This window comes from Lathyrus oleraceus, chromosome 4, assembly GCF_024323335.1.
Source record: "Lathyrus oleraceus cultivar Zhongwan6 chromosome 4, CAAS_Psat_ZW6_1.0, whole genome shotgun sequence".
In the NCBI taxonomy this organism is placed as follows: domain Eukaryota; kingdom Viridiplantae; phylum Streptophyta; class Magnoliopsida; order Fabales; family Fabaceae; genus Lathyrus; species Lathyrus oleraceus.
The window spans coordinates 306,272,366-306,285,704 of NC_066582.1; the positions used below are offsets into that span (position 1 = coordinate 306,272,366).

The 13,339-nt window shown below is 38.2% G+C and overlaps 1 long non-coding RNA gene across 2 annotated transcripts; it reads right to left on the bottom strand.

Moving 5' to 3' along the window:
* Positions 1–5,182: 5,182 nt before the first annotated feature.
* On the bottom strand, positions 5,183–8,328 carry LOC127075250 (uncharacterized). Of its 2 annotated transcripts, none has more exons than XR_007786288.1 (8): positions 8,066–8,328; positions 7,777–7,877; positions 7,183–7,670; positions 6,700–7,083; positions 6,465–6,553; positions 6,066–6,372; positions 5,688–5,918; positions 5,183–5,462 (listed from the first exon to the last, which is right to left on the bottom strand). It is a non-coding gene; the product is annotated as an uncharacterized LOC127075250 (long non-coding RNA). The 2 variants fall into 2 exon arrangements; XR_007786287.1 differs by having other exon boundaries at positions 5,547–5,918.
* Between the last annotated feature and the right edge of the window lie 5,011 nt (positions 8,329–13,339).

Genomic DNA, 13,339 nt, shown 5'->3' on the forward strand with positions numbered 1-13,339 from the left:
GAAAAACAAGAAAGAGGGGTTTGAATTGTTTTTATAGTAATCATTTTTTTCCAAAACCACACACACGAAAGTATTTGCTAACAACACAAGAATTTTATCCTGGTTCGCTTGAAAATCAAAGCTACTCCAGTCCACCCGGCCAAGGTGATTTCGCCTTCAATAAGGACTTAATGCAATAATCTCAATAGATTATAAAAACGTCTAAGAATTCAACAATCTCTTAGCCCTCTCAAGTCTATAGACTTCAATAACTCACTTGAGGAAAATCAATAACTATAAAGAATTAAAAGTGTTTGTTTGAGTGCTTCTAGGTAAGCAGTATGAACATAATTAAGAATGCGGATCAATGTTCACACTATGAGAAACAACTCTTGTGTGATTACTGAATTTACAATGAATATATTTTGAGTGTACAGATCGCAGAGTATTGTAGAATTCTTGTATTTTTTCTTGGTGTCTGCAACATGATGATGATGAGACCTTTATATAGAGCTTGGAGAAGATACCGTTAGAGAAAAAATTAATGGATATCTTGCCAATTATGGGACTTAATGACATTAATTTTCTTATCCTTTCCATAGCCGTGTTGGAGTATAATCCATATTGTCCTTATATGGATTTGTACCATACTTAGAATACTTCTTGACTAAGTTTTTGATTTTGATGAGTCAGATGATTTGTTGAGCGAAAATCAGAGTGAACGGAATTTAGAGTCTTTGAGAAGAACTTGTATTCTTCAGATAGTTGTTGTTGAGTATTCTTCAGTGTCAACGTGACTGATCTTCAAATAGAGTGTCTTCTGATATTGGCATCAGAGTCTTCAGATGTAGAGTCTTCATAAGTAAAGTCTTCAGAGTCTTCAGATGTAAAGCCTTTAGAGTCTTCAGATGTAAAGTCTTCAGAGTCTTCAAATATAAAGTCTTCAGAGTCTTCAGATGTAAAGTCTTCATATGTAAACTAATGACAACTTTTGTATGTAATTCTTTCAGAAGAGTTCTTGTTCGGAGTCAGATATGATTTCTTCATTTCTGGATCATTTGTTCTGGACTTCATTATTTGTCAGATATGTTTTTATCAGATTCATTTTTCCTTAGAATCTGACAGACTTAGATAAATTTTTTAGGGTACCAAATTGTTTCATTCTTTGTTATCATCAAATCCTAGAGATATATTGCAGAACCAAAATCTTGTTTTAACAATCTCCCCCTTTTTGATGATGACAAAAACTTAGACTTTTTGATGAAACAATGGTACTTCACAAGGATACAAATTTAAATGAATCAGAGTCAAATATAGTATGACTCCCCCTGAGATTGGAATTCTCCCCCTAAGTATGATACTTAGAAAATTTGTATCAGAAAAGGGTTTCTGGGGTAGAACGTTTCTTACCAGAGCTTTTTAGGTTGCTTGACTTGTTTCTCAGATACTGATTCAGTTTTCCTTGTTCAGATATGTCCTGTAAAACACTTAGACCGCACAATTGATTTTTAATGTTAGAATGTAAGCAGTGCATTCTGAGAGTTAGATATATTATTTCATCAGAAAGGCTATTATTTATTTCTCCCCCTTTTTGTGAGACTCAAAAAGTAAACAAAGATAAAAGTAAATCATAGAAGCCAACCAAAATTTCATTGAAAAGTCAGAGAGATACACGGAGGAAAAACATAGAATAAGAAAGCCTCAGAGCCAAAAACTCTTAGAAATAAAAAGTATAATTAATTAATCCTAGAGTGCCTAAGGGTTTAGAGGAGGAGACATCCTCTGAAGTAGCTGGAAAAGCAGGCTCTAGATGCTGGAGTTGACTTGATCTTACTGGTCGAGTCTGGCTCTCACAAGTTGATGTTCTTTTTGAAGCTCTTCTAGAGTCTTGAGAACCAGAGGAGCTAGATCAAATGTTGATGACTCACTTTGAGTCATAGCAACCTCAGAAGTCTTCGCAACTTCTTCTGCAGCTATACCAGCAGCCTCTTCAGCGTCAGCTTTAGCTTTAGCTTCAGCTTCTGCAGCAACAACTATCTCTTCAACTTCTATTTTGGCCTTTTCCTCAACTTCCTTCCTGGCCCATTCCTCGACTTCCTATGCCAGACGCACCTCTAGCCTTTCCTTAACATTTATGATATAGTCATTTCTGACTTGTTCAGAGATTCCCTTGAGCATGAAGACCTCATATGTCATCCACATGAGAAATTCATTCCAGTGAGTCCTTACTTTAGAAGGATTGTCACTTCGTCTGGACTCTTCAGATAGCCGTCTGAGCTTCGTAGCAGTGTTATCTGAGAACTTGGCATAAACTTCATCCAGGGTTGGAAAGGCGAGGTCAGGTTCAAAGGTTTGAGGGATAGGTTCAGATGGGTGCAGTAGTGGGTTCAAAGAAGGGTTCAAAAGTAGGAGGAATGGTTTCAGAGGGTTATGAAGTGGGTGGAAGGGTTTTAGAGGGTTCTGAAGTGGATGCAGAGGGTGGAGGTATTGGTTCAGAGGTTTATGGTACATACTTAGTCTGTTCAAATTTTCTTTGTGGCTTGTAGTTGTGCTAGAGTGGGGGAGATTGGGTCAGGGACATCTGAGTGTTTAGAGTTTGAGGTTAGGTCATAGTATGGAGGAGATGAGGGAGTAGATGAGGGATGTGATATGAGTTCATTGAATAAAATAGCCTCAGATACATGGATTGTTGTGGTTCTGAGATCAAACTTTTATATTGGGTATGAGGATGTGTTTGGTTCAAAATTGTGGGTTTCAGAGGTGTGGGGTTCTGAAAGAATTGGGATGGAGATAGGAGGTTCAAAAGGAGATATTATTTGAGGGGTTGAGGTAAGGATGATAGAATTTGCCTAGATCTAGAACTTAAGAGAGCTTCAGAAATATGAGACTTACTTGGAACGGAGGAGCTCAGAGGCACAGGTTGCTTCTGAGATGCTGAAGTCTCTCCCAGCTTATGAGTCTTCTTCTTCTTCTTCTTCTACTCAGAGGGCTCTCTCTTACTCATCATGAAGTTAGGTGGTTGTTCTAGTAGCCAGTCCATAGTGAATCAAGAGATGTCAATACCCTGGGATGCTAGATATTGAAGGTAGTGAGTGATTACCTTTGGGGGATCAATCTTTGAGAATAGATACATCCCATGAGATAGCTCCCTATGATCGTTAAAAGCATCCCAGGAGGTGTCAAAGGTGGGTTTGAATTTGACCTTGTCAATAATCCCCATGCTCTTCAGATTCTTGGCATTCAGAGGCTTTCCCACATCCACCGTAATATCTTCCGTCATGTTAATAGAGATTAGGCGGCCCACCATCCCACTCTCTATCAACACATCAAAAATTAACTTCCCTAGAGGGATGTAATTTATGGGCTTCATATTGTTCCTTGTATCTTTGGCGGAGTCCCTCAGATATTTGAAGAGGAGGGAGGGAAGATTCAGCTTCTGAACTTCTTTGTGCAGACAGTACAAAATGAACTTCTGATCTGTATTAATGTAGTCAGAGGAGCTGGATGTTGGACGATGGTGGATAGTTCCCAGAATGATCTTCAACCAAACCCTCAGATTCTGGTGAAGTTCTTTGTTCTTAGAGGTTTTCCCTTCTGGGTTCTGATTGAATATTGTAGGGATGATTTCTTGGGACATATACTTTTCCTTAGGGTTGATGTTGTATATCCTTCTTCCCCCAGAAGTTTCCATATCTAGAAGCTTCACAATAGACTTCTCTGTGATTACCATCTTGACCCTTAGGACGTAGGAGATAATGCAGTGGTCGCCGCAGTCAGCGAACCTCCAGAATTCCTTTACCAGGAATGTGTAAACTGGAGCATAGAGCCTTTTGAAGTAGTTTCCCCAACCTTGATTTTCCAGTTCTTCAGTTAGGTATATTCTATTTCTTTTAAGGTTGTCAAAATCAACCAACAGTTCACATAACACTTCCAACTTTTCAAACGGAGTGGCAATATTGATGTGAGAGGGGCGATCAAGAACATGGGGTTCTTGGTATGAAGTTGTTGTGCGTGTAGCAGCAAGGGTTGTAACCTGTTATGGAGCTTCCACTGTTTGCTCAATAATATTCATCTGTTGAGAGTATTCAAAGACCTGTTGTTGTTGAGGATCAATTTGCAGTTGTAGAAGACGATGATGTTGCTATGAAGATGAAGATGAAGATTGCAAGGATGTTGAGGTTGCAGAGAGAATCAAGGCAAAGGTTTTATGTATGTTGTGAGAGTGAGAAGTGTGAAAATGGTAATTATGGTAAAATATATACATATACCAAACACATGCAAAGCGACAACGTTAGAATCAATAGGGGACAAAAAATAATTATGATTTCTAAAATCTGAGTTGGCAAGCATGGGGAGAATTAAATGCAGCTAATGATGGTTGTCTAATATCAAGAATATGCATACTAATCGAGAGGATCTCAACAGTTTGGCTCTTGAGTTCTGAGCTAGACAGTTGTCTAGAAGATCCAAAGGCACACGTTTGAGAGACCACATGTTTATGTTTCTGGAGTCAAGAATACCAAGCGGTTTCTGACTCAGAAGGATTCTAGCCTGTCATACCCCGATTTTGATCCTGAATTTTTTCATTTTTTCTTTTATTTTGCATTTTTGCATACATTCATCAATATAAAATGGATTTTAATATCTTGACTCTTTTTTATTTTTAATTTGATTTTAATTTCAAATTAAGTTTAATTCCAATTGTCAACTTAATCTTAATTGTTTATTTTTACTAATGATTAAAGCTCTAATCGATTTTTATTTCCAAATGAATGTTAGAGTTGATATCCAAGTAATTTTAAATGAATTATAAATTAATTTGATTTTTTAATTTGGTTTTTTACTGATTTGTTATTATTATTTAAATTGATATTTAAGTTAGTTTTGGATTATGCCTAAAAATCCTTTCCATTTTATAAATGCTACATTCTCATACACTTCATTCCATTAATATTTATATATCATGAGCACATTTTACATATTAAAACAAGCATTTTACATAAGCATTACATTATGCCTCATTGGTTATTCATATACATTTTATGCTACATACATCAAACTTCATGGCATACATCATGAGCATTCGGAAGCCCTGCATATATTAAACATAATAAATCTGGTTGTTCCTAATCTTTCTTCAGAAGTTATTCCAGAAGTTCTCTCTCTGAAGTGCATAAATTATTTGAAGTTCATCACTTACAAGTTACACTTCAACACAGTGTTTTTCATTTGGTTGGAAAAGATGTAATTTGTTAACGAAATGAATAGAGTTAAAATTATTGCACGGTCTACACAAGAGCATATGATCAAGAGAATTCCGAATATTTGTGATCATTTTTACAAAAAAGAATAACCAAAAATAAGATCCATTCAAACACCGATGCGCAGCCGTCATTGTTCCCCGTTCCAAAAGCAGTTTGTTTAATTATCCAGCAGTTGCAAGCGAGAGCGTTCATGCCAAACTCTTTTCGTATGTGTGTGATCTACAAAGGACCAACCACAAATTAAGTCATCACATGAGAAAGAAGAGTACAAAGATATGTGATATTTCCAGGAAAGAAACAGACAGGAAGTAAAAAAGCAGGCTTTCGATTGCTGGAAAAAGAAAGCCAAGTGTGTCTCCTGAACTGTTGGAAGCTATCAGAATTGAATGTGGATTGCAGTAACAGACAGAACATTGCAACTATTTAGGGATCGGCCAATTTTACCATCCGCGTCTGGATTTCTTTCAAGACCTTCCAAACAATTGAAAATGATAAATGGAAGCAATCTCTCGAATGCAGTACAGGATATTCTTGTGGAATTTGGATGCAATATGTTGAAGTCAAGTTATGTAGTTGAACATCCGGATTTATCCAATTATGTATCAGATGGAAGCGAGGTCACAGCTAGAATATCCTGCAGCAACCGTGACAGTAAGAATATCCAGCAGCAACCACCTGCAAAACCAGTTGAAACAAACCATATTTTTAGTGTTTCTATTAAATATGTTTTGAAACACAACAGCCACCACCATTCATTCATGGAAGATCTAATGCAAGTATTAAAAGAAACAAGGGTATGAGAGCTGAATTATTGAAACCCACAACAAAATTACAACAACCGGGTTTCCGTCACCGCACTCATTGCTGCCTTTGCTGCAGTTGACAAAAGCCCATGCTTTCGATGCAGCAGTACCGACACTAGTTGCACTTCGTGTTGCCGACGAGTTAGGAATGAAGATGGCTAAGGGTCCTACGTCGTTACGAATGCACTTGGTATTTGATGCCGTCACAAGTTGTAGATTTGAGGTGACTGATCCAGGATCGGAAGAAGTGGTATTAATGAAGATATTACAAGTTTTTGGCATGTGTGAAAAGTGAAGCATTTTTAATGCCGAATAACCAGCCGAACCTGCACGAAAGAGGAAACTCAAAGGATCATCAAAAGATTCAATGTTTAATCCAAAAGTTTCAAATTCAGTTCCAAAATGTTTTGATACTAACCTTGTGCTGTTCATTAGCCGGCGCCGGTATTAATCTCCGATACAACCCGCCTCACACCATGAAGAAGAAGCAAAATGGTTTTAGAAGGCCTGTTATCATAAAAAAAAACAAGAGGAATCATAACAGAACCATGGTCATGATATAAAGGAATTAATGCGTAGAGTTATAACAAATCAGCAGGATATCCGAGTTGCAAAAAAGAACCGAGAGCCAATCGAGAAAAGAGACACCTTACCTTCAGGACTTTCATCCGGACAGCCTTAAAGAACCTCTGTATTTAACTACTGAAGATATCTTAAAGTATGAGCAAGATTATAAAGATGGTTGTACAGTTGCTCTGCGTGGTTTGAAATTTCGGTATCCGGATATTGCTGCTATTGCTGATACGTTAGCACTTTTGTTTGACCAACCTTCTGTAGATGCCAATTTGTACTTAACACCACCTAACTCGCAAGGTTTTGGCCCGTCACTTTGATAATTACTGTGTATTTGTCTGCCAAATTTTTTGGCTCGAAGAAGTGGACCGTGTATTCTCGACCTGGTCAGCTGTTACCCCGCTTATATGATAATCTCTGTGGTTCTGATTTTAAATCTTCAAACCTGCAGCACAAGGACCATGCTGTATATTGCAAGACAAAACATGCTTAAATATTTGTGTTACAAGAAAACTCATTGAAGTTACAAAAAGACATAAGATTTAAGTATGCTTTCCGTATACCTTGGTACATGTTGCATTTTCGCTATAAGCTGTTGCAAAACAAAAATGGGCCATTCAGGAAGCTTCTCGTAATGGTTCGGATGTGGTGCTTGTTGATACAGCTGGTCATATGCAGGATAATGAACCGTTGATGAGAGCATTGTCAAAGCTGATCTACCTTAACAATCTCCACACTGAAATTCTTCTCGGCACATGGGTTCCGGCTCTGAATATATTTGAGTCCAGCTTACGACGTCGAAACTGTGCAGAAGCTTGTTGAGGCATTTGTAGCACAGGAACATCCTGAAACATAAAAAAAAACCCGGAGGAATTCAGTTACAATTGAATCAAACTCAAAAGTTCCGTCTACATAAAGCTTTAGAACAATTGAAATCTCTATCTTCCAAGGTGAATTCTGATGCTTCCATGACCATCAACCATGTCAACCGAAACTGCAACCTGAGCTGTGGTCAAAACCGGACATGCTTTTGGAATCTTCAATGTTTTTACTGCAGTAACAAAATAAGGTAATCAGTAAAGCGTTGAAAATTCAAGAAAGTTCCCAAATTGGAATTGGGACAAAAAGCGATTGGAAAAAGCTTAAGCTCAGTTTACCTGTTCCAACACAAGCATCGATTAGGGGTACCAAAGCCTGGCCATCCAGAAGGGGGTTTTGCAGGATACTCTTTTGAGCTCCATGGGCCATCCTGCAAACCCTAAATTGAAGAGGATAAATAGGAAGCAAAGAGAAATCAGTAGGGGACGAATTTTTTGAGAGTTAACGGCAAAAAAAAACTTAAGGAAACCCAAAATCAATTCCAAAAGAAAAAAACCCTAGTCAGAAAGAGGATTCAGAGAGAGCGGCGAGAACTTTTGAGAACCCTAGATCCAAAATCGAACATACCGAGAGGGAGGCGAAATAGCGAAGCTTCAAACTCCATCATCACCGTCGCCGTAACCGAAGGTGAGATTTCTTTTGGCTTGAATCCTTCTGGAGGTAGTTTGTTAGAGAGAGTGAGACGCAGGAGAGTGAGACGCAGAAGAGCGATGGGTGAGTGAGGTTAGTGAGAGAGAGTGCGTTTGAACGGTGGAGTGAGAGAGAGTGATACCGGGAGGGAGAGATACGTTGAGCTTCTGTTACGTTTTCTTTTTTCCTTTTCTTTTAATTTATTTCAAATAGAATAAATAATAAATAATAAAAAACATTCATTTTTCCTAGGATAGTATTTAATAGTGGTATTTTATATTTCCAATTTCTTCCCTTTGGAAACCCAACAGCCAAATGGCTGGGTTTAATTAGGGTAGTCCACTAGTTTTTTTATTATTAGTTTTTTCTATTTTTATTCTTTACCTTGGTTTATATATTTAAATTAGTACTAAAATATCAATTAGTTGTTAAGTGGTCTGGTGGAGAGAGGGTAGTTCCATAGTCTTAGGTGGAGTGAGTTCGATACTCATACGTAGCTTTTTTTAGTATTTTTTAGTATTTCATTTTCTTTAGTATTTTTTTTTAGTATCTCATTTTCTTTTAGCTTTTATCTTTTATTATTTTATTGTCTTTTAGTATTTTGTTTCTTGTAATATCTTTTTTATGTCCATGCTTCTTTATTTAATTGCATCATCCAGTCAAAACCATTTTAAAATTATAAAAATCATATTTTTCTCGATTTAATATCGAGCCCTTTTTCACACCCTTGTAAGTCGATTGCTTTTTTAAAGCATCGCCGTCAACCTCACATAGCTTACTCTTGGGCTTTCTTACAATGAGCCGGTTCCCTTGCACTTACACTCATGCATTATTTGTTTGGGCCCGATTTTATTTATTTCATGATTGTTTAACCCCCATTTGAAAAATGTACCCCACTCCCCAATGTGTAATAATTTTGTACTTTTTATTTCTTTATTTGTTTGGTTGTTTAATTAGCTACTAACACAAGAATAAAATCAACAAATTTCAAAAATACAAAATAAAGACTCGATCCAACGTCGAGCATTTTCTCAATAAACAAATCAATTCATTTTTCCATCCTATTCCATCCCATCTTTTTCAAACTTTCATCAAATGCTTGATCCAACGTCAAGCCATTTTTCATAATAAAAACTCAAAATACCTAATCCCTATCTAAACCTTTCAATAAAGGTGGAAATGGAACGTGGTGTATACCGCGCACTCCTGAGGTTAGGATTCGAGACGTATGCCTCGCCAATCTTAACTCTCGCCATCATCCAAATTTACCCACTTTGCTTTCTCAAACACTCAGTCAAATCTTTCTCAAACATCCATCAATACTTGATCTAGGTCAAGCCATTTTCACAATAAAACTCAAAATACCTAATTCATATTCAAACCCTTTTCAATAAAGGTGGAAATGGAACATGATGTATATCATGCACTCCTGAGGTTAAGATTCGAGACGTATGCCTCGCCAATCTTAACTCTCGCCATCGCCTAAAATTGTCAATGTGGTTTCGTCAAACCTTTTTCTCAATCAAATCTAAGATACTTAAATCTTATTTAAGACTCTTTCAATAAAGGTGGAAATGGAACATGGTGTATACCATGCACTCCTGAGGTTAAGATTCGAGATGTATATCTCGCCAATCTTAACTCTCGCCATCGCCTAAAAATTGTCAATGCGGTTTCTTCAAACCCTTTCTCAATCAAATTCCAAAATACTTAATTCCTATCTTAACTTTTTTCAATAAAGATGGAAATGGAACATGATGTATATCATGCACTCCTGAGGCTAGGATTCGAGATGTATATCTCGCTCATCCCAGTTCTCGCCGTCATTCAAAATACATCCAACCAATCAAACTCTTTTCTCGCCGCCGTGCGATTAATCAAAAACCTTTTTCATAAATGAAAGATATATTGTCTTAAGTGATACAAAACAATGTTTCGGCCACGATTGTTGAGTAGAGATAAGTGACGCTTTTCCGAATGTAGATCTATAAATCCTTTCGATGTGTGGTATGCGTCCACTCCTCATCTGTTTTGGGTAAAACGATGTTTTCGTCGATTAATACAATATAGCTTTCGCTAAAATCGACCAACAAACAAACATTTTTCTACCCAGAACTACGTAAGCCTTGATTTCTCTTTTGAGATACGTAGGAGCAGGATTTGTAAATCTTGTCAGGCCCACTAATAAAAAACTTAGGTTTAGTCCTTCGTTAAATAATCCAAAAAATATTCTTCTCTCTTATATTCTTTCTTTTCCCACTTAATAAACTGAAAAGCCTAACATTTAAACTAATACTAACGCACACAACTGACCTAATGGTTCCCGTTGAGTACAACGGACGTGAGGGGTGCTAATACCTTCCCCTTGCGTAATCGACTCCCGAACCCTGATATTGGTTGCGATGACCATATCTTATCCTTTCCTTTGTCTTGGGTTTTATCGATATTTCCCCTTTCCTTTTTAGGAATAAATAAAGTTCGGTGGCGACTCTGTTCAGTCCATCATTGCGAGCGTGCGATCGCGCTTTGCTTTGAAGTCGTATCCCCATTTTTTCGAGGTGCGACAGATGGCGACTCTGCTGGGGAAAACGGTAAATTCTAAGCGAGTCAAGCCTAGTTAGGACGTTTGTGTGCCTTTGTTTGTTTAATTTTATAGCTTTTCCCTTATTTATTGCTTTTAATATCTTTATTGTTATATTGATATCTGTTGTATATTGGTTCTATCGTGATTGTTGGTACTTGGGTATTTGATTGCAAACCATGTGGGAAAGACTCTACACCCGAGTCTAGAGTGAAAAAACATAAGATAGGACGATGGTTGAGTAGTACGGACTCCCGAGGTGTATACTTCGTAAGAGTCGGTACGAGAACCTCACTTAGAGTAGATCCTTTTGCAAATATTGTCGCCCGAGGTGTATACCTCGTAAGCGGCGATGTTTCAAAGGGGTCCATGACTCTAAGAACCTTTTAGAACATTAAACCTTTGGCCGACTAGAAATGATGGTTGCGTAGTATGGATTCCCGAGGTGTATGCTTCGTAAGAATCGATACGAGAACCTCGCTCAGAATAGATTCCCTAGATGGAGTTGATGACCGGAAAGTATTTTCCGTAAGCGTCAAACAGTCTTTTGAATCCAGGACTCTGAGTACCCTGTCTAGAACCCAGTCGATGGTTACGTAGTACGGACTCGCGAGGTGTATACTTCGTAAGGGTCGGTACGAGAACCTCACCCAGAATAGATTCCCTTGATGGAGTTGACGACCGGGAAGTATTTCCCGTAAGCGTCAAACAGTCTTGTGAATCAATGACTCTGGGGATCCTTTGTAACAAAGCCCTAGATCATACCCGGTGAGAACCCCGTTTTGGAAAAGCAATCAGATTTATCAGTACCTCGGACTTTTGAACCCGTGTATTAAAGAAAAAACACAAATATGCATGGCTTGCATTGCATTCATTCATTGCATTTGCATCGCATCATAATGCATGTCATTCTCCAGACAAATTACCAAAAAAAACTCATCCATCTTTTGTCCGTGAAGCAAAGTGATTCTCAACACGCGTTTAGAACAAAGAACCATGTCTCAGGAGATGATGGACGAGCTAAGGAAAGGCCAAGAAGCACTGAAGGGGGAACTTAATCTTTTGAAGAGCCAAATGAGATGGGTCTTGGAAACCCTGCAAGTCTTGTTGAGAAAAGAGGGTCACCCAATATACACTGCTGCAACAAAGAGAGCTACTACGCCACAACCATTTGGTGTTACCCCAAGTCAAGGGAAATTCTATGTGGCAACCCCTCATTTACCAATATATAGACCTCCCTCAAGGCGTCATCATCAACATCCTCTGGCCATTCCTCCTCAAAATCACCGAAGTCAGGTTCAAAACAAAAGTCAGAATCAGAGCAAGAAGAACCAGGATCACAATGACTCGATTCCGGTACCATATAGCAAGCTTTACCCGCTACTGATCCAGAATGCTTTGGTGACCCCTCGAGCTCTCACGCCTGTGTCACCAGACCTACCATGGTACAATCCAAATGCAACATGTGAATTCCATAAAGGGGCATTGGGACATGACCTAGATTCTTGCTGTGCGCTAAAATATTTGGTACGAGGACTGATTAACAAGAAGAGCTTAGTCTTTGAAGAAGACCACCCGAAGATCAAGTGTGAATACCATACTGGAACAATGGGGCACTCCATCAAGGAATGCGTGAGTTTTAAGCTCAAGCTGCAAAGATTGATTGACATCAGGTCACCAACACTCAAGGAGGAAGTCTCAAGTACATATACCTTGATCTCTGGGCCAAGTAATGATAAAGGGAAAGGACCCTTGATACCCCTCAAGGTTTTGTACCACAAGGAAGATGTCAGGGATGTGGCTAGTGAGCTATCATTGTTTCCTGGTAAGAGCATGGAGATACCGCCTTGGATTTCCAATGTCACGACCTATACCAATGAAAGGAAAGGAGAAGTGAGTAGTGGATCCAAGAGGGCTGCGTTCGACGATGAGATTGAAATAAAAGAATTTGAAGATCATCATGTCAAAAAGGTGGTTGATCCCAATCTTCAAGTTTGAAGAAATCAATTCCCTAAAGCTGGCAATCATTTGGCTGTTTCAGCATTTCTTTTGTAGTTTCCTTGCATGTTGACTGTTGTTTGCTTCTTAAGCATTGTTGTTTTCTTTGAATTGGTAGGATTAATGAAATGTTTATGCATCTTTTGAATTGATCCATTCGTATTCACTCGTTTTTCATTTATGTTAAAAAACAAAAATACTCCTCTCATTCACTTTTGTTTATCGAACTGTTGTGTTAACAAAGATTGGAGGGAGGATGATGAAAACGAAACACCTGAACGTGTTGTGGTATGCTTTTGAGTAAAACCTTGTCGATGATGTAGGGCATTGTTTCAAATCCCCAAACACTGAAGTTATAAGGAGTTAATCCCTAGACAACCACTTTGAGCCTAGAAGTTGGTGTTTATTTTGGATCTAAAACCCTTAATCTTAACCTGGGGCAGGGTAGTTGCGTTCAGATAGTTTGATCATGCATTCGATCTTTCAAAAAAAATCGTCCATATGAACACCCTCCAATTAGGTTCAACCACATGTTATCCTTCGCGCACATGTTGAAGTGTCGAAGAAGTTAAGAAAAGCTAAAATTAGTGTTGGTTGATCCTTATCCACCAATAATATGGCAGTCAACACCT